Below are 26317 nucleotides of genomic sequence, written 5' to 3'. Positions count from 1 at the left end.
CAAAGAGGTAAAACTTTTCAAGTAGTACAACACTGAAATGTTTCTAATTGCATCATTTGAAGATGATTCAGCCTTATAGTTAGACTAAAGGCTAAAGTCAGTGGATCTGTCTGAAGTAAGGCCAATGCTTACTTGAGTACTCTGTGTCTGAACTTCTGGGTCATCATGAGCTTTGAATCATAGAATCATAGAATCACAGAATCATAGAATAACCAGGTTGGAAAAGACCCACCGGATCATCGAGTCCAACCATTCCTATCAAACACTAAACCATACCCCTTAGCACCTCATCCACCCGTGCCTTAAACACCTTCAGGGAAGGAGAATCAACCACCTCCCTGGGCAGCCTGTTCCAGTGCCCAATGACCATTTCTGTGAAAATTTTTTTCCTAATGTCCAGCCTAAATCTCCCCTGGCGGAGCTTGAGGCCATTCCCTCTTGTCCTGTCCCCTGTCACTTGGGAGAAGAGGCCATCACCTTCCTCTCTACAACGTCCTTTCAGGTAGTTGTAGAGAGCAATGAGGTCTCCCCTCAGCCTCCTCTTCTCCAGGCTAAACAACCCCAGCTCTCTCAGCCATTCCTCATAAGGCCTGTTCTCCAGCCTCTTCACCAGCTTCGTTGCTCTTCTCTGGACTCGCTCCAGAGCTTCAACATCATTCTTGTGGCGAGGGGCCCAGAACTGAACACAGGATTCAAGGAGCGGTCTCACCAGTGCCGAGTACAGAGGGAGAATAACCTCCCTGGACCTGCTGGTCACGCTGTTTCTGACACAAGCCAAGATGCCATTGGCCTTCTTGGCCGCCTGGGCACACTGCTGGCTCATGTTCAGTCGGCTGTCAACCAACACCCCCAGGGTCCTTCTCCTCCAGGCAGCTTTCTAGACAGACTTCTCCTAGTCTGTAGCACTGCACAGGGTTGTTGTGCCCCAAGTGCAGGACCCGGCATTTGGCCTTGTTAAACTTCATGCCATTGGTCTCAGTGCAGCGGTCTAGCCTGTTCAGATCCCTTTGCAGAGCCTCCCTACCCTCCAGCAGATCCAGATTTCTTGCAATCACTCTGTTCCTTTACTCTATGCAGCATTGTTATGAAAGCTCTCCACTTACACAATTGATACTGGCATGGAAGACAGTACACACATAATTAGTTAAGATAAGTACTGTAGCTGGAGTCAGTATTCCCAAAGAGACAAAGCTAATTAGTTATGTTATACCAAGAGGTCATATGAGCATCTTGTTTACAGAATAGACCAAAGCATATGACATATTTCTACAGTTAATACCATGCCAGTGTTTTGCTTCATAGTGAATTGAAGTGACATGGCCTATGTAATAAAGAACAAATTTCCCAATATAGTTTTAAGAAATTAACAAATTACATTCTGTTGTTTTAAAGTGAAAACATTGTTGCCACTTACTAAAACATGTAATTTCAATTTCATCATGTTCCACCAGGAAATCAAACTGTTGGCAGATTTCCCATTTCACTTGAACTTCCCAGGATAAACCAGATAAGAGATGAAACTGGGGGAAAAAGGACAAACAAATGTGGTAAGTATAGGGCATTATAATGATGCATAGATCTAATAGCTAGAAGGTAAGAATTTATAATGGTAATTAATGCATAACTGAGCAAGAGAAATCACCAGAGAAATGAAGTTTTCCTACTAACACATTTTTGTACAGTAGATTAAAAGAAATCATGAGCCTATTTCACAAGGCCTCTCTTGTGGAAATCTTCTTTTGTTTCACTGAAGTTCTGAGTATGGAAATTTTCCAGACTACTGTGTCTTTTCAGATAGGTCCTTCTGTCTTTATAGATCCAGTATTATTTGGCTAGCTCTGCATTCCCTGGTGTGAGTACAGAAGTTCTTAAGACGGCTTTGTTTTTACCAGGAGATATTAGGCTCTTTGCAGTGAAATTTCAGTGAGGAAACTTCTTAGACATATAATGAGCCTATGGTGTGGATTGTTTGGTTTTCAAGACTGAGAATTCCTCCTTTCAGTTTTCTGAATTTCTTTACAATTGGCCAAAATCACACAATCACTAGGTTGGAAAAGACCCACAGGATCGTCAAGTCCAACCATTCCTATCAAATACTAAACCATGCCCCTCAGCAGCTCATCCACCCATCTTTTAAATACCTCCTGGGATGGTGACTCAACCACCTCCCTGGGCAGCCTGTTCCAGTGCCCAATGACCCTTTCCGTAAAAAATTTTTTCTCTGATGCCCAGCCTGAACCTCCCCTGGCGGAGCTTGAGGCCATTCCCTCTTGTCCTGCACCTGTCACTTGGGAGAAGAGGTCAGCACCCTCCTCTCCACAACTTCCTTTCAGGTAGTTATAGAGAGCAATGAGGTCTCCCCTTAGCCTTCTCTTCTCAAGGCTAAACAACCTCAGCTCCCTCAGCCGCTCCTCATAAGACTTATTTTCCTGTCCCTTCACCAGCTTCGTTGCTCTTCTCTGGACTCGCTCCAGAGCTTCAACATCATTCTTGTGGTGAGGGGCCCAGAACTGAACACAGGATTCAAGGAGAGGTCTCACCAGTGCCGAGTACAGAGGGAGAATAACCTCCCTGGACCTGCTGGTCACGCTGTTTCTGACACAAGCCAAGATGCCATTGGCCTTCTTGGCCACCTGGGCACACTGCTGGCTCATGTTCAGTCGGCTGTCAACCAACACCCCCAGGGTCCTTCTCCTCCAGGCAGCTTTCTAGACAGACTTCTCCTAGTCTGTAGCACTGCACAGGGTTGTTGTGCCCCAAGTGCAGGACCCGGCACTTGGCCTTGTTAAACCTCATGCCATTGGTCTCAGCCCAGTGGTCCAGCCTGTTCAGATCCCTTTGCAGAGCCTCCCTTCCCTCCAGCAGTTCGATGCTTCCACCCAGCTTAGTGTCATCTGCAAACCTACTTAGGGTGTACTCAATGCCTTCATCCAGGTCATTGATAAAGACATTGAACAGGGCTGGACCCAGCACTGAGCTGGTCAATATTGACCATTTTGGCATTTCCATATCATTTTGATAAGTTCTTATAGCAATGAAAAAAGCAACCAGCAAACTTTTGAAGTTGACAACTGTACAACTTACTCATTTTTCACTCTTACACTGAATATTATTTTTTGCTGATAATTTTATATTAAAAAAAAGCTAACAGGAAAAAGGTCTTTAAAATACATAAATCATGTAAGTTGGAGCAATCCTTACAACAAATTTGTTTAGTTCTCTAAACTGATTAGAGAAAAGGCAAGGTTATAGTTTAACATGCAAAGTATGAATTCAAGGACATTCCAGTGACCTTAAGATAATAAATATAAGCTTTCTTTGAAGGGAAAGAGCTCTGAATTTGGCTCATGGACCTCTCCATAACCCTCAACTAATAAATGAAAGCAGCTGATATGTTGACAGATTACTTAATGCCTTTTGAAAACCAAACGTTAGAGTGTTTACTAAAAATTAGAAGGAATTGCCTATTTACTAGATTTACATGAATAATTCATAACAAATAATTTATTCAGTGAATTTCACCTCTTCTTCAAATTGAATAGATTGTAATTTTGCTGTGTGAGATGGATAACACACTGAAGCAAAGGGATGCTGTCCAGAGAAACCCTTATGAACTTGAGAAGTGGACCTGTGCAAAAATCATGAAATTGAAGGACAAGTGCATGGTCCTGCACATGGATTGGGGTAATCGTTGATATAAATACAGTCTAGGGGATAATAAATTGTGAGTAATTCTGCTGAGAAGGGATTGAGGGTACCGGTTGATGAAAAGCTGGACATGAGCTGGCAGTGTGTGCTTGTAACCCAGAAAACCAATAGTATCCTGGGCTGCATCAAAAGAACTATGACTAGCAGGTCGAGGAATGTGATTCTCACCCTCAACTCTGCTCTTGTGAGACCCCTCCTGAAGTACTGTATTCAATTCTGGAGTCCTCAGCCCAGGAAGGACAAGGAAAGTCTGAAAATGGGCTGCTCTGATTTCTTGTGTTTCTCCCAAAAAATGAACTTAGAATTGAGTTGCAAACAGTCTTCTCTGATTCCTCAACAGAGCAGTACAAAAGAAGCTGTCAGATGCATCGTGTGAGCTTATGACTTGTCCCAGTGTTGAGCATCTGTGTCACAAATAGAACCACAGTTCACAGTCACAGCAGAAAGATCAAAGAAAGTTGATGGAGACTGGTGCTCTCTCAAGTACATGGCTCCTTCACACAAGAATATTAGCAGTGCAGTACATCACTGAAACTTCCACAAATATTTAATAAATAGTTATCATGATACTCTGAAGCAGAAACAAATCCTTTTCCTCCAGCACCTCCCTCCCTCTGTAAATCTTTAAAGTTCTTATTCATTTTTAAATACATAATAATTGCGTTAAAAATACACTATCTCTGTTGGTGCTGGAATCATTAACTTGACCTTGTTTTAATTTTTTTTTTTGCAGCATCCATTGAGTGTAGTGCTAATATTTATAAACTAAAGTGCAGCAAGTGGCCTGGAACAATTAGTCATTGCAAGCTTCTCATGGATTTCAGTGGTTTCCATCTACAGATCAGATGCAGTTGAGTACAAAGTAGGATATCCACTATATTATTGAGGATGGTATAAAACCTGATCAAGAAATCTCTACTCTTCTCTCTGCACTTCTAAAAAAGCATTCTATCTCCTTTCCAGAGAGAGGGAGAGAAAGGTCCCCCATGTTAACCCCTTAGGATTAACACCTCAGGGAAATTTAAAATATGATATTTGAGCTAATCCACCACAGCATAACAGCTAGCCTCAGCAAACCTATGATTTAAGTAGAAACTATTGAGATGCTAGATGTTCTTAAACTTACTTGTCTATTTTCAGAAGAGTGAAACAGGAAGAATAAGCACAAAGAAGAAGGAACTTAAAACACAGAAGCACAAAAGCTTGCAAGTCTTCTGTAAGAGAACACTTCTCATTAAACTCTGAAGTCATTTATTGCCCTGAAATCATGAAATAAAACACAAAATTAAAACATTATTTAAAAAAATCTGGAGAAGTGCAGAGTGGATAGGCTACATAGGCTACATCAAATGAATCTTGAAGTGGTCTTACTGTATTTTCAAATGATTTTAAGCTTGTGTTAAGAGAAAGCTTGAGTGAAAACAAATCTTCTATTTTGAATTCTGGGCTCATACAGATGCTTGCATTTTCTTTGCTTAATGTCTTTTTATTTATCATAAGATAATTTAATGTGGTTAACATAAAATAACTGTATTTCTGGAATAAAACAGGAAAAAACTTTATGATTGGCAAAAGAAGGATGAGGCATCAGTGGGAGAACAGCTGCTTTCTCTGCATATTTTTCTTTTATGATGCCCGTTACCTTAAGATGTCACTTTTTATTTCATCGTTGTGTATGGGTTGTCACAAAAGCTTTATGTAACCGAAATTTGCAATGATGCTGCACCATATGTATGCCCTTTCTTCACGTACAGCCATGGCACCAAAGGTGACAACTCATTGCTTCTTGGCTCTGAAGAGAGACCTCTGTCTTCCAAAAGTCTCTGGACATCAGTGGGGTATACTCACACGCCTTCAGCCTCTACTGGGCAAATTATTTCAGGAATGAATAATTCCTTATTCTTCCTCATGGCTGAGCAGAAAGGACGCAGGATGCCCTTGTTTATCTAAAGAGTGCCAGTATAGAAGGGGGAATTTTTGTTATCCTTTTAAAAGGATTGATTACATCTTGCATGGCAGATGGTCTTTTGGTATGGAACTACCTGTTGAACTGAATGCAACTTAGCACAGAGCTAAAGGAAATAAATACTTTAATACTTTTAAGAACAAACATTTCTTTCTTTTAAAAAATCTGACTGTGATCTGACTAGCTAGTGCTGAAATATATCTTCATGCATGTAACTATGTTGTTCAGTAACAAATTCCAAATTCTTTTCCTTTGCTATTATTTTTAATATATTAAACTGACCATTTAAAAAAAAAAAACAAACAAACCCAAACAAGTGGGTTTTAAAGAATCCTCTCTACCCTTCCAGAATCATAAGTTGCATTGCTGGCTTGCTTCATTAGCCCGTCTCTGAGGGAAGACATCAGGCTGTGTCCGTATGCTGTTCGTGCCAGAGACGGTTAGATGGGTTCAGTGACTAATCTGGAACTTACTTGAATTAGTTTGGTTAGGTATATATCATAACTTCAACAACAGTGAAATGACCTTTCTGAGGTGTTGAAGTTAAAACTATTCACATGTCTACAGGGTTTTGTATTGCATGTTAACCAATTCTCCATGATAGATGCTATTAAAAGCAGGTACAGTATGGTTTTCTTCCTTAACGAAACAAGTCATTTGACATATTTGCATTCAGGAAAGGAACAGAGAGCTGGAGGAAAGGACTGAGAGACTTTTTTTTTAATTTCATCAATGTTAGACTGTCTTCCAATCTGTCTTCCAGGCAGCACAGGTTGGTATGACTTGCTTCAGTTATAGACTAGCAATGAGGAGGCAATTACATCTCAGAGATTTATACCTGGAGGCACATATCCTTCAGGGTGGTTCACCGTATACACTATTCCTTGCTCAGGGCTGTACTTACAGGCACAATTTATCTCACAGGTATTCAAGTTGTCTGCTGGATTGTCTAGTCCTCTCCTATGCCAACAGAAGAGGGCTCCCTTTCATGTATTCTGAAATGCTTTGTCCATTTCCTTTTTGAACTTGACAGCATAAATTACCTTCTCCATTTTACACACAATTCTGGTCACAGTAATGAACATTTCACTTTTCAGTCAGTCCTCATTTGGATGCAAACTCTGCTCTCAAGATGTGCATGGCTGATCTTGATTAAGATATTCTTCTCTTCTTACATACATAATCCTTTGAAGTTCCATGCATATGGGGAAAGAATAATATTGGAGTGGAGATCTGCCTTGCATATCAGAGAGGAAAATTCAAATCTTTTGATTAGAATCATCCTATTCAAACATGACATAAGCGATTCAGTAGCCTATATTTTACCTTCTACAATAAGGGACAAATTTTGCAGCCACTCTTATGGCATGGACCATATTCTTTCATGTCTAGACTACCTGGACCCTACTTTCTTCTTTCAAAATAACTGTTTATAAAATAAATTATTTTATAAATAAATAAATTATTTTAGAAAAACAAATATGCTATGAGCTGGCTCACTGACTTGATCAGATTACACATTCATATACACAGAAATGAATCTGATGTGTTTAGGGGTTGATTTCAGTGTATGTTTATGCCTGTGTGAGAGGGACAGAAGTAGAAGATCTTGTTGAAATTGTAAAACACGTGAGACAGATATTTAATCCTTTAAGAAATTCTAATCTGTGCTCAGTAAGCCTTTCTATTTGGCCTGGAAATTTTATGAACCCATTTATCTAAGATGGATTAGCTGCAAGAGGACAGTGAACATGCCAAATACAAATATTGTATCTCCTACAGTAACAGTCATCAAAGAAGTTACTTCCATGTGCTTATCCAAATGAGCTTTTCAGCATAGTTTTTCTCAAAACCTCTTCATGTTTCCTGAGAAAAAGAACTGTATCACACTTTCTAGAATGTGCTGAAAATAGATACAAGATTATTAAGAATTTTTAAGATTAAGCACATTTAATAGTAGTCTAATACTTGTTGTCAATATTTTATTTATATACAAATTAAAGACAGTCTTGGTTTAATGATTCTAATGCTTAAACTGTAAACTAAACAACTCCTAGAGTCCAAATTAAACATTATTACTTTGCAGCAGTGTGCAATGTCACAGCAGAAATGCCACTGCTGTAGACGTCTATCTCTTTTAAAAGGAAGGCTTTGGAAATCCAAAGGACAATGCCAGAAGACTCTCTTCCTGATGAGAATAATATGGGCTGTCAGCTATGAAATAAATCCAAACATTGACCCAAAGAAAGCTTTAAGAGTGGTAGGAGTTGTTATCCTGTTCCAGGAACTCAATACACAGCATTTTTATCTGAGTCTAGACACAAGACTGGTTGTTGCTCACTCTCTCTTTTTAGTATGAATGAGGGAAGGGGGAGCTCCAGCCATCCAACTCTTTGCCTCTGGTGCTCAAAGGCACGGATCTCCATCTATGTACCATCTCCCTTACCACAGTGGTTTCTATCAAATATGTTGTCTACTATAACCAACTCTTTCTCACCCCTTGCCAAGTTCAGAGAAATATAGAATCATAGAATAACCAGGTTGGAAGAGACCCACCGAATCATCGAGTCCAACCCTTCCTATCAAACACTAAACCATGCCCCTTAACACCTCGTCCACGCGTGCCTTAAACACCTCCAGGGAAGGAGAGTCAACCACCTCCCTGGGCAGCCTGTTCCAGTGCCCAATGACCCTTTCTGTGAAGAATTTTTTCCTAATGTCCAGCCTAAACCTCCCCTGGCAGAGCTGGAGGCCATTCCCTCTTGTCCTGTCCCCTGTCACTTGGGAGATGAGGCCAGCACCCTCCCCTCTACAAACTCCTTTCAGGTAGTTATAGAGAGCAATGAGGTCTCCCCTCAGCCTCCTCTTCTCCAGGCTAAACAACCCGAGCTCTCTCAGCCGCTCCTCGTAAGACCTGTTCTCCAGCCCCCTCACCAGCTTTGTTGCTCTTCTCTGGACTCGTATGAGTAACTACTACCAACTTCATCATAGAAAAAAATACTTTTTCATGATTAAATCTGTGAAACCAAAACAGCAAAGCATTGGCTTAACAACTGTAAAAAAATCCCACAAATTTTCAGGTTCTTCAAACACAGACATTCTTATAATCAATATTTGGGAGAGAGCCATTTTGTATCTTATATAGAAAGTTATAGCCTCACCAGTACACAAAGATAAGGCTCTTGCAAATCTCAAAATTTCAAAACTCTCACATCTATATGCCTATCTATCAAGTTACTAGAGCTTCTCAGGATTCAGAAGTAACTCTATTCCACGTTCTCATAAAAAATAATTTCTCTGAGAAGTTAATCTTAAATTCAAGGGAACAAGAAGGTCCTGGGGGATGCTTTCTCATCACTTCCATAGGCATAAATATGAAATAATACTCTGCAAGAAGTCCAGTAAGCAGAAGTTCATCTATGCAATATTTGGTAATAGTCCTTTTCCAGAATAGAGGCAGAAATGCTCTAACACAAAAATATAAAAATAAAGTCATACTATACAAAGAATTTTATCATAGGTTCCATGTGTGGCTTAGTCCTCATTTATCTCTGATAAAGGTCTTCCAATACCATATTTTCAGAATTCATCTGTAAATGGAATAAGAAAAAAGAAACCAGCTGGGATATGGGCTGCTTGTGTGAAGAAAAAAAATTGTCATGTATCACTTTTCACTCAGTTGTGAAATCTTCAAGAACAACTAATAAATACCATAGTTTTTATGCATGGTTACACTGTCTGTTTTTCTCTGCACTTTTTAACTGCACTTGAATAAATAAAATAACATTGACACCATGTATTAATACATAGAGCTTTATAATGAAATATGAATATGTTTCGAATTCCCTAGCTCATCATTGTTTTGCAACCAAAACCATGGGAATAATCTGACTTTTTTTCCAGCTAGTAGTAAAATCCCTCCAGCAACCCCACTTCATACAGACCTCAAAAATAGCTTCTGTGCATGTCCTGAGATAGAAATCTATTGCTACATAAGGAAAGATGATGGGGTTACTTCACAATCTTGAATGTTAATGACTGCTACAATTAAAATGCTGCACACAACAGATTATGAAAAGCCCCCTCCACAAACAGACACAGTCACTAGTTTCTTAGCAAGCCAATATGCAAATAAAGTAAAAATACATTATTTATCTGATGTTTGTCAAGCCAGGTAGAATGTAATTTACAGTATGAAATCCCATATATGGATGCTTTTAGCTGTCATTCACTATTAAATTATATCTTTCCTGTCTTTGAAGTAGCCAGAAATATTGTGTTTCATATTTCAAAATGGCTGAAATAGATCTGTTCTTTTCTTTTCTCTCTGTATAACACTAAACCAGTGCAATAATAATGGTTGGACTCGATGATCCGCTGGGTCTCTTCCAACCTGGTGATTCTACGATTCTATGATTCTTAAGGATCATTTTAAAGGTGATAATTTCATTAAATATATGTTTTGCATTAGTATATAAAAAGCATCTCTCTACATTAAAAGCTTTCCAGAACTTGCTCTCAGAGAGGAAGGGAGGTAGAAGGCAGCTGCTGGATTATTTATGCTGTCCATTTGCTCTGTGTATTAAATTTTACAGGAAAAAAATGTACTTAAATTGCCTGTTTCCTGTAGAACTATATAAGTTTTATTGTCTTAGGTGTGATTCTTTGGGAACACTAGACACAGTGGAAAAGCAAGTGTGCTCTGGAGTGATTTACATGTGTTTTTTTTTCTTTTCCCAGCAAAGTGACCATGAAATGGCACTTCTGAGCCCTACATATGTGTTTGATGTCTGCTGTCATGGTGAACAAAAGCTTCTCCTCTGAGGATCTAGTCCTCAATGCAGACTTTGCTCACCAAAATGAAAAAAAATATCCTCCATTTGGGCTTCACAGAAAAGTGTGATTATCTTAATGTCTAGATGAGCTATATAATTTCAACTAGCTCAGAGGGCTTCCCAGAAAACTAAGCTGAAAAAAACTGACTACCCAAAAGCCCTTCATTTTAATCCTTTTGTGCTGCAGCAGAATTTGCCATTATTAAAGAGACGGTTCTTCTTAAAAATGACCATCTAATTGGTTTCTTTTTTCATGTCTGACCACTGCACAGGTAGAGAAGCAGTTAAGCACAGCTAGACAAGCATTTATGCAGGTGTTTATTTGCAGCATTATAAGTTTTTAGTAAGCCTTTTATGTGGAGTGCTTACCTGCTTTCCTCCAAAAACTCCTCAAATTTTTAAGATCAAGGTTTCAGTGGTATATGCTACATTAGCCGGCACTACTTTAGAAAAATATGTAGGATTATTGTTTTGTAATTCTAATAATTTCTCTGTCATTTAATTTTTATTTTATTTTTCTTTGATGACAGATCCATGCTTTTTTGCATTGTTCTGCTTTGTGACTTGGAGCACTTCGGATTAGAAGAGCTGGAAGGAGGGGAATGTAGAAAATGAAATTGCTTGATACAACAAGCTGAAGTAATTCTAGGTGAATTTAAGTACTGACCTTTGATTTCAACTCATTCAACAGCAATGTGCATATTATAGCTTCTTAGTGGAAGCAGAGGAGAGTAGTTGCATCCATTAGGGCAAGAAATCACAATTTTACTCTTCTCTCCCTCCCTAAAATGTCAAATGATTTTGATTGTTCCTTTGGGGCTCTGAAAAGGTTTGGAATGATTAGTAAGCTTCTCTTATAGAGGAACTCAAATCAAACCTGCTCATTAATTACTTTTGAAAACTCAAATCAGATTTTTTGTTCCACATTTTTTATTTGTATTTTTGGACAAAAGTCCTTTTCAAGATAGGCAGATTCTCATACACTAAAAGGGTTAGGGGTTCATCTTATTCCTTTTAATTTTTGATGTTTTAAAGAGAAGTGCCACGAGACATGATAAAAAGAAAAATTTCCTGTTATTACTTTCTTGTTGACATTTTTTTGCAAGGCTCTGTTCATTAAAACTTGCAAAAACGTGGGCTCCCCAAAACAGCTGTATAAGTTAAACAACTGTTTGAAAACTCTGTAATTGGAAGTGTCTGTAGATTTCAGAATATGCAGCTCAGCTATCACTGAGGTTTGCTGCTTTCATTGTACTTTAGTCTGCCAGCTGTATCTGATCCAAAACTACAGAAACAGACTTGTTTAAACTCAGCCATTGTGTAGTGTTTGTGATGTGTTCATAATGAACTCTGAATGCAAATATATGCTGTAATGTGAAATACTGAAAACCTGTATGACAAGCAGTGGAGCTGCACAACACAAAATATGGTTTTAAAGCATAAATATTCACTTGTGTCAAATATATAGGAGCTGTTCAAAACAGAGCATTCTAATTATGCAGTTTGTTACTCACTCAGTCTCAGCTATCTGAACTCCTTTCTTTGAAGTGTTTGACCTTAGCTGAAAGAACAAAACAGAAAGAATACCTGACTTATAAGAGGTGAACATCTGCCTCCCCTCAAATTTTACAGAAGCAGAATGTTTTCCCCTCTATTTTGATATACTTAGCTCCCCAAAATCATTTGGAGACAATATCTGGGATTTGTTTTGGTTTTTGGGGCATGGTGATGTTGTGTTTGGTTTGGTTTTGGTTTTATGTATTTTTATATAAGTCAGAAACAAGTAAAAGAGCAACTCCCTGAAAATTAGAAGGGGTTTTATACCTCTAGGTACATGAACAGTGTTTATCCCAGGCTGATTGATAATGTAAGCTAAGCAATGGTACAGGAAGAGGCAAAGGTAGACACATAAGGCTCTAGTTTGTGTGAACAACTCTAGAATTTAATATGCAAGAGAGATCAAATTTTTTTAGTCTCAAATAACCCTTTCTTCTCTCTCGTATTGGTAGGTACGCTATGGATGCAACTGATCTAATTTAGTTTTCTAACTACTTGACTGCCACTGTGACATTCTTCTGAATTGCTAATTTGCACCAGTTGTGCCTGCAGTTCTTTGCAGCTTCAGATACTGAGCTTCAACTTCCTACCCTAAAGGCACACATTATTAAAAAAAAGGAGCTTAAAATTAGGGGAGGGGAGAGTCAAGTTGATCAGTTCAATTTAAATCAATTGTATACAACTATGAAAACAAGTAACAACTTATGCAGTCATCTTATTTCACCTGTTCTTTGATTATAAATAATCTTTTCTTTATTTTAGAAAGTGTCACAATAAAGTGTCAGTTCAGCTGGAGATTCATAGTTATTAAAGAGGATGGAAATGGACACCAATATTTGAGCATCTGTCTGAAAAGTGACCTGCAGAATATCCTAGAGATACTAGAAAAATCAAAACAAGAAAATGAGATAGCAGCTTTGGTCTGCAGAATTTCTTGTCAACAACCTGGAACTTTGCGAACTAGATTCAATTCAAACAAAACCCGAGAGAAATGGAAACAAAATCTGCTTTGTTTTTAAAAGACAGACAGACACACACACACATACGCACTCGCAATAATCTGGAATCAATGACACACGAAAGACACACAGGACTAGCTTCTGCCAGACTGCTGTATACAGAGATATCTTCCATGTTGTGTTCTGTACTGCAGGATGTGGCAGTATCTGCTCCTGCACATTGTTGAATGCCTCCTTGTAAGGCAAGAATATGTCCAATACAGTACACAGATTCTGTCTTCTTCCTCAGGCATTGGGGCTGTGAAGCTAAATATAGATGGAATACACATTATGAAAATGATACTTGCATTTAAATTTCTAGGAAGAAACAAACCTCCAAACCAACAAAACCCGCCACCCTATTACATGCCTAAATATTGACAAGTCTACAGTTTTTCAATGTTACGTCTATTTTCTGGGTGATTAACTGCAAAGCAGACTTTTAAGCACAGTCGGCACATCCAAGAACAGAAGCCCACCTTATATTAATTTGAAGGTGCTAATGTTAAAACATACAAACTCACTTTCTGATATATTGGTCCAGATATAGGAACTTAAGAATAGGTAAGTGAAATACAAAATATAGTCTTTACCTGTGACTTACTGGATAAGAAAGTTTCTTATCCACTAGAATGCTAAATCATCTTTTCTTTCAACACACATAAACACAGATAAATCTATTGGAAATGAAAGAGACTGTGCTATACTTGAAGGTCAGGAAAGTCATCTTTAACCAGCCTTCTGAAGGAGACACTATGATGTACAAGCCTTTCTAGAAAACTGCTTCCCAAGAATCTGCCAAATACAGTAATTCCAGGTCCCTGTTGTACATATTACATAAAGTGCATGGAGTGCTGAAGAAAGACTTACAAAAGCTACAGGTTAACCATTGCAGTTGATTCGATGACTAAAACTTTGTAATATGATTACATGTTGGCCAATATTAAGTAGGATTAATATATAGATAGGGAAGATAGCCAATCAGTGAAAGTGTTGCCTATGTCTTCTCAGATGTCTATACCTTCTGCACCAAACTTAGATGATGACAACCTCTCTTTGAACTTTCTAAACTGTTCATGAATTATTTGCTCAGTATTAATTGGAGATGGTATACTGTTTCTGTGCTAAACCACATACTTAAGTCTTCAAAGCTTTCAATTGCCTATCTTCCTGAGAATTAAATTCATGGAAAAATATGATAATTTAAAAAATAAAAAAGAAATGTGAACTAAATCTGACATTTAATATTGCACTTTATGTTCCTTTCCCCTTCCTAAGTTGTTGAAGCAGCAGAAAACATTCAGGAATTGCTCACACGGATATTCTGTGTGCCTTCAAGGTTTTACTGTAAGTTAGATCTATTCGTAGTTGATAAGGACTGCAGAACAAAGCTATGGGGGCAAAAGAGAGGTTTTTTTCCTAATTCATACAGTAGTATAGTGATTTTACACCATCAAATATTCTCTTTGGGAAATGCTTGCTTTTCAGAGGTGACTGTTTACATACAGGCCTACTATTACATTAGAAACTCAAATCACCCATTTTTCTAGCAATTTCTCCCCAGTTTTACTCTTTTGCTTTCCAGGCAGCTATCTCTTTTAGGCTTGATTTAACACATGAGAGCGTGTGTAACCTTGTGTTAATGCCAATGAGACTCTAGTAAAAGAATTGGGCTTGAAATTATACTCAAGATGCATCCTTCCTTGACTCTTTTACAAAAGTATCCAGTTAAATACTAAGTCGCTTGCTCTTATAGAGTGTTTTTGTGACCATATGAAGTATACAGCCACAGTATTGTTTGTGCCCTCTTTTAGCATAGCTGACACATTCATTTTCTAGAAGACTGTTTATTCACAAATTTCTCTTCATGGGTTAGTTTCTCACTTGCAATACTTCGGCACCATTTTAGTTCTATTTCTCCTCTGGAAAGTACAAAAGTTTCTGAATTTTTCTCCTTTTCCGTCCCTGGTGCATTCCCACACAGACGCATCTGTTTCCCAGCAATATCTACTGGTTTCTTGTAATTTTCCATTCATTTTCTCTACAGTTACTTAGTAGATTTATTGCTGTGCCAACTTATAAGCATGCAAATCTTTACAAGACTTTATATTCTGCATATTTTGAATTTACTTTTTATTTTAGATAATTATAACATCTCAAAATAATTAACATTTATACACTTGGCATGGAATTTTTGACAGATGATTTGCATTACCAGAACTTTTCACCTTGTTGGACCTCTGTTATGATAGTCATAGAAGTTTTATTTACTTATATCATACCTACTGAGTTTCCCCTGTACTAACCTGGGTACTTTCTATTCCTCTGTTGTCGTGCAAAGAAAAATAGTTAATGCATTTATTGTCCTGTTCTAGTACAGGTTGTTGGAACAGTACATTTTTCTAATTTGTTTTAAGCAGGACATCTGCTATTGCTTCCAATCTCCTTTAACAACTCAAACAATTAGGGTTAGTCTGAGGGTGTTTATGGAATGGGCTGTGATGTTAGTCAGCTTTTTCGCCAGTGTCACGAAGATCAGACTCTAGCCTTAAAACTTAACAGTACATTACCTTTTTATCTCCTACACTACTGCATTTTCCTCAAGACATCATCTTCTCTCTTTTCTCTTTCACTTGTTGCTTCCTTTTTCTTTTACATCTGCATTATATGTCACTGAGCATGTGTGTTTGGGTATTCATTAGTTGTAAGTTTTTAATCTCTAAAATTCTTTCTCTCAGTCCTATCCTAAGGAAAGCAAGTGAATGTTGAAATCTGCTCTCAAGATTTACAGGCCATAGTTTTCATAGTTTTCAAAGGAGATTTCTTCTTTCTCCCTTCCCTTCTGAGCTGTCATTCTTTCCCATTGAGCCTGTCTCACTTTATTTATCTTGTTTTCTTGCATAGCCTATACAATCATTTCTATAGCTTTTATAACACTGTAGTATCTCACTATCTTCTATCTTCCAGCCCTATGCAACTGATTTTTTTTCTTAATCTCTTTTCTCTCTTCTTTTGCTCACTCAAGTCTCCTTTTCCTTTCTTTCTGCTTCTTCCTTTTCTTTATCTCTTATTTATTTTCCCTCCCCTGATAGTCTTCATCCTCCATGGTTATCCACTTTCTCATTACTCTTACTGTTCCACTGATTTCTACCTTACTGTAGAAGCACTAAGAAAAATAAAACTAGCAAAATTTCTGCAGTAGTCTTGATGACTGAGCACTAAAGTTATTGTTTATTTTCAAAAAATCATGTTATCAAAACATAGAGCTGTTAGATATAAGAAATGGTTTGGAGCAGGGTTGGTTGGTTTTCTTGAGGCCATTGACCACGCACATTCTTTAAAAAATCAGCTTTATCTTATTGTCTCCATATTAATTTTCATCTATACATCTCAGCAGAACACAATGAGCTTTCTGTGTATTTTTAGTAATCATAGGTGGGATGTATTTCAGAAATCAAGAGTTTGTTATTTGGGATCTTGTCTGAACTTGATACTACAATCATTCACCTCCAAATTCTGTGGTTTACTTAGTTTCCCAGATTAAGTCTCTGGCTTGACTAACATGCTTCACGGGAGGCTCTCTGGGAAGCAGATGTCTATGTATTGCCTCAGGTGCTGTTGCGCAGCTAATGTAGGCAGATCAGCATCAAACACAGCAATATCAGCAATCTTCTGCATAAACTGGTGGTGAGGAAGCTTATGTGTGCCATAGGAGACTTGATTTGTAGAAGCATGTTGAAGCATGTCCACTAAGTTATGTTACAAAGTGACTTCTTTTCTTGTTACCATTACCACTCTTTTTTCACTGGCCGCAGACTGGACTGGATTAACAGGATCAGCAGAAGTTGCCCTCTTCCCCCTCCTCTGTTCAATCTTCCCTTTGCTGCGTGTTTGCCTCAGAATGAGGAGTGCAATATTCTTCGTCTAACAACTTCTCCATCCTGCTGTTTATTATGCATAGGATAAGAGCATGGCTCCAGCGTTATCTGCTCTGAAAAGAGACAGCCTTCTTCCATTGTGAATCTTATTTTAGCAAAGATTCAGGTAGAGAAAATCCTAAAAGGGAAAAGTATCTAATAATATCTATTACACTTCTTCACCTTCAAGAGATCCTGTACCTTCAAAAGAGACAAGTGATCTTCAAAGGATTATTTCAGGATTATTTTCTGATGTCTCCATCTTTGATAACATCTCAGATAACTGAACTCACTCACTTCTTTCTCTTCCACTACAAGAACAGTAAAATTTCAGTCTAATCAATGGATGCCATTTTTCTGGTGTCCCATTTAGAAAATTTCAATTCTGTTTTATGTCTTAAAATAGCAATTTCAGTGCAGTCAATGGTCTTGTGCTGAAGAAATCAGGATAACAGGATTCTGTCACAGTTTTTCAGAAACAATAGCAATTGATCAACATGGATTCTCAGTGGATTAACAAAGTAACAGATAAAACCAGCTCTTTTAAATAACTTACAAGAGGACAATTTAGTACAAAGATACATATTCTTGCCCTTGTTATGAAGAGTTGTGACAACATCTGAATTAAAACACTCAGATCTTCAGCAGAAAAACAAAATATATCCAAATCTAGAAAATAAAACAAAGTTTACCTTTCCTTTTTTTTACAGCTATCGATCACAATGCTCAGTACTTAGTGATATTACTGACAAAGATACACATTTTTGGTAACTGTCAGAAATGAAAATAACTGTGATTTATTAGGCAATTCAATTAGTTCATAATCATGATTAGTTCATGTAGTTTGTAGAGAAAATACAGTCTTTTCTCAATAAGAGCTGTCAATGAATTGGCTGTCATGAAATTATTAAAGGAGCTGTTCTCTGTTAATTAAACTAAATGAAGACTATATCATGTTACTCCTAGCAACAATAAATTATTGAAATACTGTATCTTTTATGTCAGAAATATTATTGCCATTTTAATTGCATATTGACATTAATAAAATACAAAAAGAAATACTTAAGACTTGGAGTTAATGTGGGTTCTTTCCATCTGTTGAATTTCTGCATATTTTATGTCTGTATCAAGGTTATGAGCTCTCAGACAATAGCTAAAAAGTTATTTCTAAGTAGTCTCCTGCTGTGTTTGATGTCATTTTCTGTCCTTATAAAAGACAAAAGCTCCTGAAAGAAGGTAAAATTTCTATTTTATTGAAAGATTTTTTTCTTTTATGTTGTATTTTTCCTATTTTTTAACTTGCAGATTCATTTATCCTATGACTCACCCAGAAGAAAAGTTACTTGTTCTTAAGTTTAATGTTCTTTTCTAGAAACCTAACATACAAATATCTGACAATGCTTTTTTGAATTAGAAGTTTCATGTACTGGGCAAGAAAATTTTCAAAAATCTTTCTGAGTCTTTGTTTTTTTTTCATTTAATTGTGTTACTTTTGGTGAAATTCTTCATTTACGATTTGATTTTTCTTATCTCTCTCAAAGAAAACACAAAAAAATCTCTATGATACAAAAAGCTTGATTCACAAAAAGTTAAAAAAGCACATTTGAATTTTTGTTAGTCAAGAAGCCAAAAAATAATGCATAAAGTACAGGTTTTTAAAAGGCTGTTAATTTTATGCTTACAAAGAATCAGTCAAAAGGTCATAGAGACACTGCCTTTCTTCTTTTCTCCTCCTCCTTCTGCAGAAAAATGTAAAATTGCTACATCTCTTTCGTTGTATTAATTCCTGCATCACATTCAACTGATTCCACCACTCCATGGGAAAGTACGTGCAAATTTATTGCTTAGCAAAGTCAGAACTTGGAACAAGCCTAGTTTAAATTAACACTCAGAAAATGTTTCTTTCATAAATTATTTTTGTTGCTAATTAAACAAGTTAACCTAAACCCAAAAGCTGTATATATACAATAATAGAAGAGTGCTAGTGAGTCCTGGGAAAAGGCAATGACACTAAAATGACCAATGAGTAGTAAAAGTAAGGTAAAAAAGGACTTGTTAAAGACTTGAAACAGCTAAAAGAATTAAGTCATGGAAGAGTTTTTAAAATCATGATAGCGAGCCATGGAAGAGTGGAAAACAACAATCTGAATTTTGGAAGAAAACTGACTGACTAAGAGACAACAGACTTACTATATTCCTGAATACGTAAATGTTAACTATGAAGCAGGCTAAGACTTGCATTGTTGAAGAACACTCGTTAAGAATATTCTAAGCATTTATCTTTTCTGTCAAAAAATGGCCAGTTTCATTTTTTTGTCCAAATTAAGTGCTTCAAAGATGAGTTATGCTGTAAAACAAAAGCGATGCGACTCATCCACCTGACAGATACAGTTTTCCATAGTTGTCTTTTGGAACATGCGACAGTGCAAATATTTCAATGCATGTTTTAGAAGTGAAGTATTTTTAATATATACACTTGTAATATTGCATGTGGTAAAAACAAGTTTTATGGGTATCAGTAATGATAGGGATGGGGAATGGAAGCAGAGGGGGAGGAAAAGGTTGTGAGGAAGAAGGAGAGATAGAAAGGAAGGAAAGGCAGAGAGGAGTACTACGATTTGCCAGAACTGTATTTAAAAATCTTACTGTTGTCTAGAAAGGAGAGTTAAAGTGATATTATTTCCCTTCAGTGATATTATTTCTTTCCAGATAAAATAGTGAGAAATAAAGATAAAAATTCTTACTTTATATTATATCTAACATTGATTTTTTTCCTCCGTAACATTGACTGATCAGTAGAAATTGTATCACTATTGTTAAAATTTGAAAGAGGACTCACGATTTAGAAGACCAAGAACAAAATACTACATATTGAGATCATTCACTACATAATGGACCTCCTCACTCTGCATGCAAATGCAGAGCCTCATTTGATCTGTATGGATGCAGGACAATACTAGGACAAGAAGGAATAATTTTATTAATAAATAAAATTGTACTAATAAGTAAAATAAGAAAACAGATTGGAAAGGGTGAGCATATTCCACTACCCCACCCCATCCCCCAGTGTTTATATGCATGTAGAATCATATTGAAAGAATTCAAACAAAATCAGCAGGAAATATCAGCTGAATATGAATAATGGGAAACAGAATAAGTGCTCAGGATCATAAGAAACTTCACTCCTTAATTCACTCAGTAATTTGGGTGATCATTCAATATATTTTTTTATCTTCATCAAGACAGTTGGCATTTGATGGAACTTGACAGTTATGCCTGACAATGACTGAAATGGGATTTCCAATACATGTAGACAAAGCATGAGCTTTATTACAGTCAGAATGGAATGATTCAAGTGGCAGGATCAAACTACATACAATCAGCTATAGTGGCAATGTTTATGCAATTATATATTCAACATGGTGACAGGCACATAAGCAATTTGAGTTATGAAAGTGGTAGCAATTTTAATTAATTCTTTACTAGAGAAATTTCATAATACAGCAAAATAGATTTTATATGAATTTGCAACCACCGAAATGATTTATTATAGGAAAATCCAGCAATAGTGATGGAACAGGAAACTTTGAGCAGCATGAAGGGATTTGTACCTATGCTCAGGGTTTGACTTAGATAGTTTATATTGAGTAAACATTTGAAAAAGATTAGACATGAAAAGGACATCTATGGCATAGGAACTGAGAAGCTGGAAAAGCACAAGTGATCCCTACAACAAAAAACAAATTTCAAAGGCAGTAGTTTCAGCACCAACTAGATAAGTTTGTGAGACTTCCAACCTTAGAGAAAGATTCGGGAATAAGAAAAGCATGAAATACATTCTTTCTTAAAACAAGCATACTAAAAACATAAATTGGAAAAAAAAATGAATGAGACCTAACCAGTGTACATAAAAGAATGAAATGAAACTTTAGAAATTTGCTTGGAAATTAAGGCAACATTTAGAGAAGTATTTGTTCAAGGACGCATGGAAGGAAAAAAAAGGAAGTGAAGACTAATGACTGCTTGAAGATAAAGGAAGAAGAAAAACTGGTAGGATTGAGGTTCAGGAAAACAAGTAGCAATGAACAGGTAAGTGTTTTTTGTGCAATCAAACTGAGTGAGCCACTGACTCTTAAGTAAGGGGAAACTGTATATAATAGTAGAAGTAATAGAAAACTTTCTTCAAAACAGCATTGGCAGAGTTGTGCTAAAAGTTTCAATGCCAGTTTTCAGAGGAATATTTTGCTTTAAAAACACACATCTTACAGCTTGATACTTAAACCTTCTGGGTACCAGTGTCATAATTCTCACAGCTGATGTGAAAAAAAGGTTCGACAAAGCAAACTTTCAGTACAGACTGGGAGGTTTGTTATTTGTTTGTTTATTTAAAACAAATAACACTGTGCCAACAGAATCTGATTATCGCCAGAAAAGTAAAATATTTACTGGTACTATAATTTGGGGAAGTAAGAAAAAAATGATTTAATTAAATCTATTACAGATTTAACTTTAAACTTTGAATTTACGAATCTTTTCTTGATTCACAAAGATAGAGATATGTGCCTAAACTATGTTTTCTGGATTACATAGGAACAATCGTGTACTAAGTCTGATAAATTTATAACAATAATAGGAATGATCTTGCAGCACCTTGAGGGTCTTTTTATTTTTTCAATAAAGAAAATGACAGAATTATTTTTATTTATATTCAGCCAAGAAAATTCTATTCTTTCTACATAGGAGTTTTAACTGTGTGAAAACAACTGCATTTATTTCACTTTAGTTTTGATTTTGCAGCTTCAAAAGAGGTGTGTTAAGAACACCAGCATCACGCAACTCTTGTATGACTCACTGTTTGTAAGTAACTGTATTTAGAAGATAATAAAAAGTCTTTCCTGTGAATTTTCACAGCAGTCTCAAATAAATTAACATGTCAAGAGAAGAGTAGTCTGCCTCCATGAAACCCTGAAATATCCATTCACTATAGTACCCACAATTTTAAGAGATTGGTCATCCCAAACAGATCAGTAGCAGCATGAAGGAACCAGCCCAGAGTTAATTTAAATGTTCCAGTATCTTATGGTTCCAGGTAACAGGGAGCTTTTACCAGATAGCAAAGGCTTTGTTTAGTATTTTTCCTGTTCCTGTTCCATTTGTAGTATCATGTATGAACAAAAAAAAGAAAAAAATCCTGATTAAAAAGGTAAGCAATAAGTTCTCTTTAAGAATATTTATTAGCACGATTTTTAGAATACATCAGCTCAAAAAACCAAAATAATTCTTTGTTTATCTGTTAAATTCTCCTATAACAAACATTTCAAAGAGTCTGCCAATGCATTTTTTACAGATTGTTATAAACAAACTGAAAACATCTCCCAGACAATCAGAAGCTAAAGACATTTCCATAGTTTTCTATTTGTTTGGAACTTCCAATTTTCAGATCAGATAAAAAATAATTATGTAATTTGTTATTCAAATTTATTATTCATTTTACTTCAATCACCATAATAACATCTCGCAAAAGGACAAATCATTTGATGGAGAAAAATATGGAATATTCTTCAGAACAGTTATTATAGGTTCAGAAGTAATAACTCTGGCCAACTCCCTGGCAAAAAGAAAAAAAGCATCCTGCAGACTTGGAGACAAAGGACAATGAACAGGGATAGGAAAAAAGATCCAATAAAATATACTGAACAGTTGAAACTGCTAGTGAAAGTAGCGAAGTAGCATCCGCACTTTAAAAAGTATGTTGAAAGACTAAAGTCAGTGAAATAAAGCCATTGATAGACAATATACTGGCTTAAAAAAAATCTTTACAGTAAAAGTTATAGAAAGTTTCATGTGTTTCAATTATCAGAGAATGTAAAGAGAAGTCTCAAAAGATTTAAATTAGTATCTTCACAGATACCTCACCAACGACGATCATTTAAAGGAATTCAAGAGTTCTTAGTTGGTAGAAATTAAAACTAGATAGATTAAAAATTTATGACAACACATATAGTTTTAATAATCCTGTTAATTTTTGAAGCATCTGCAAAAGAAATAGCAAATTCTTTACCTTTTGATAGATTCCAGTAAACAGGGACGTAATTTGTTAGTGTAATCTTTTGCCCTGCATAATCTGTTGGGCTCATTTTCCATACCAGCTGAAGAATGACATTTTAAAGCTGCGACTAATGGTTTTATTTTTGGTAAATATTTAATGATCTTGAGTTAGATTGTGGAGTCCTGGCTTATAGATAGGCAACATTATTGGTCTTTATTTTATAAAGCCTGGCACAAATGCTTTATTTTACATATATTGTAATTAGTTGGTCTACTCACAATATCTGTAAAGATTAAGAGCAATATTTATGTGAATTGATCACGAATTAATTTTTCTGAATTACGTGACAGGAAGGTAAGGCTGAAGTTTTTAGAATAACAAGCTCTGGATAAAGCTGGGGTTGCAATGCAAAAGTCAGTGGAAGCATTTGTTAACCTAAGCTGGTAAGAGTGAAATGAAGTCAAACTTTTTGTTTCTGTCAGTTTTCAGACTAGTGTTCATCTCCAAGTGTCAAAGAATACCAAATATATCTGACTCCATCTGGGTGATCAGGAACAGGAAAAGTCAACACCAATGTATTTCTAGACTCTGCCCTGCATAGAGAACCAGCAATATAATTTTTTTTTTTTAATAATCTGCCAAAACAGCGACCAATTTAGGAGAAAATTGACTTTGCTACACAAGGAAAGTCATCATGTAATTCTTGGTGCCTGAGTACCCAGTAGCAGTTTTATTTAGCTTACACAGCCCTAAATAGTTTGAGTGTAGGAGGCAAGAAAATATTCAATTCCTGCAGTAACTGAGAGCAAGAAATGGTCATGACTTACCAGGGATTGTTGGCTTAAGTGTGGTACAAATGGTAAAGAGCTTCTTCACTAGAGGCTGGGTTGCCAAGCTCTGCAACTAGCTCTTTAACTTCTAGTTGGATAGACTTCAGGGCACATTAGAAAAGACAACTTCTACTCGAGAGTGTAAGTTTAATTTGATTCTGGTTTAAGGCAAAATAATTGCATATAAGCTCATAGTATTATACAATTGATGCATAAAAATTGAAGAGCTAGTTATGCAGAATGTTCAATTGCAAATTTAGAGCTTTTGGTTCATCTAGCTGTTACTAGGTTTATTACATGTGGAACACTCGTGATCAAGCATGAAAATGTCTTGGTATGCCTCTTACACACTAGAAATATAAAATGTGTGCTTTTTGCTATAAACTATTCAAAACCTAATTGAAATAATACACAGGAAATAAAACAGCCTTTCTCATTTCCAACTGCTGGATGTGAAAAGTAGAGACAGGTGACCAGAAAATTACTTTAGTTGATCTCAAATCATGAAATTCATAAGCTCAATTGAAAGACAAAATCCTGTGATGCAATCTAGGCATAGATTCTGAAATTCAAACTACCCGGCAAGTGAGACGCCTAGGGTCTGTCTGGTTTTGGGGATAAATGAGAGAAATCTATGGGCTTCCTCATCTCTTGCCATTTATCAATAGATCCTAAAGGCATATTCTCTCGATCTGGAATTGCAGCAATACAGGAGCTCTTAAAATCACAAATCCACCCTTTACAAAAACTCATGACTAGTCTTGCTGGATAAGGCAACTAGTCAAGTGTGTACTGCTGGCCTTTGAAGGTTTCCTCATATATTGGGAGTGTCTAGTCATCTGTTTGGGGAAGCAGGTGTAACACACACACACGCATAACAACAGTCAGAAGCTCAAGTCTGTTCTTTACACTATAGCATCTAAGACATTAACGTGCCTTGCAATTATAGTAACCACATAACTCCCTTTTCATATACCATGAATTTCCAAAAATCCCATTATTCCAGATCCCCAAATTCAATAGATTTCAGGTTTTGTTTAGGAGGTGTTTTCAAACCTGATAATTTAAAAAACATCAGCAAGTTTGACTGATAGCTACCTAAAAGAAAAATGAGTGAGTAGTAGTATAAACGGGATAGCAATTAATGAGGACTGACAAATGGCAACTGAGCATAGGACTGGCAGTGGAAAACTGCAGAACAGACATCAGCAGTTACAGTGATGACAGATTGCCTCACTGGTAAAAAGCTAGAATGCCCTTCTGTTTTTTTTCCATAGTGTTTTAATGGTGGACACGGAGGTTCAAATTAACCTTTATATCCATCCTATGGAGACATAATCTAAACTGAACACAATACATACAGTATTTTTATATATGCCTTTCTGTTATCAAAATGTAGCCCCTTTCGCCTATGACTGATGCTTAATAGAAGTCTGCAATGACACAGGGAGTACAACTCCACTGTGCATACTTCTGGATACAAGAAGCCAATTACAACACATAAAAGAAATTAATACATAAACAAAGAATTTTCTGAGTAAATTTCATATTCCCAAGAAGTGTAATTTACTGGTAAGTATTATATTTTTTTCACCAGCAGATTTGACTCCTTATTTTAGGTAGCCTTAAGGCAGACCTGCATACCATCCTCGCCAGTTCTTTGAGATGTAAGTTCCTGCCCAGTGTTGACATACAGACTGAAGAAAAAGACTTCAAGACTTCTCATAGTTAGGTTATTTTTTCCCAATCGACTTTATTAGCCTTGCAATATTTTCAACATTTTTTGTTTGAATAAGAAAACGTAAGTTACAATGTAAATTACAACGTTAATGATTCTTCTGTTTCTTATAAGCTATATCAATCCATGCTCTCCTAAATCTCAACATTCTTGCACGAAGAAAGCCTCACAATTACTTCTGCAGTTCAGGTAGTTTAATGAGTATTGGCCTAAGAAATTTATTTGCTATTGTATTTGATTTATCTTTATCAAAATTCAGGGGATATCAGGTGGTCTTTAGCATTGATCTTCAAAAATCCCTTTACATTCCATATACAAGTCCATTTTCACTCTCCAAAAACGGTAATCTAATCTTGGGGGTTTGGTTTTATTTTTTTCATTTCTCATTTGTACTGAACAGCTCAGTTACAAAGCTTTCCTACAAATTTTTTTACTTAAGCAGTAGATACTTCAAGTCATGCTTGCTTCTTCAGCATATTTTGCTCTCTCCTTCCTACGATTTTATCTGTGATGCTGGTACTCCTAGTATAATTTCGATGCTAAAGATCCCTGAATTACAGTATAAATGTCTCAGTTGTTTCTCCATGGCTTTTTTAAATACCTTTCCAGTTGGAAACTGGCTTTCACTAATTGAATATTATTCTCATGAATACTAAATCTCTTTGCTGTCCCTTCTGCTAATTTATGCCATTTTAGTCAATGTTATACCTTTCCTAACT

General features: G+C 36.3%; 1 long non-coding RNA gene across 1 annotated transcript in view; it reads right to left on the bottom strand.

Moving 5' to 3' along the window:
- LOC138718591 (uncharacterized) overlaps window positions 1-26317 on the bottom strand; it is a 126205-nt gene that overhangs the window by 83879 nt on the left and 16009 nt on the right. The window contains exon 2 of the long non-coding RNA XR_011337111.1: window positions 1415-1520. This is a non-coding gene — a long non-coding RNA (uncharacterized lncRNA). The remainder of the gene's footprint in view (window positions 1-1414; window positions 1521-26317) is intronic.

The sequence above is a fragment of the Phaenicophaeus curvirostris genome, chromosome 3 (assembly GCF_032191515.1).
Source record: "Phaenicophaeus curvirostris isolate KB17595 chromosome 3, BPBGC_Pcur_1.0, whole genome shotgun sequence".
Lineage (NCBI taxonomy): Eukaryota > Metazoa > Chordata > Aves > Cuculiformes > Cuculidae > Phaenicophaeus > Phaenicophaeus curvirostris.
This window is presented reverse-complemented; position numbering and strand designations above follow the sequence as displayed.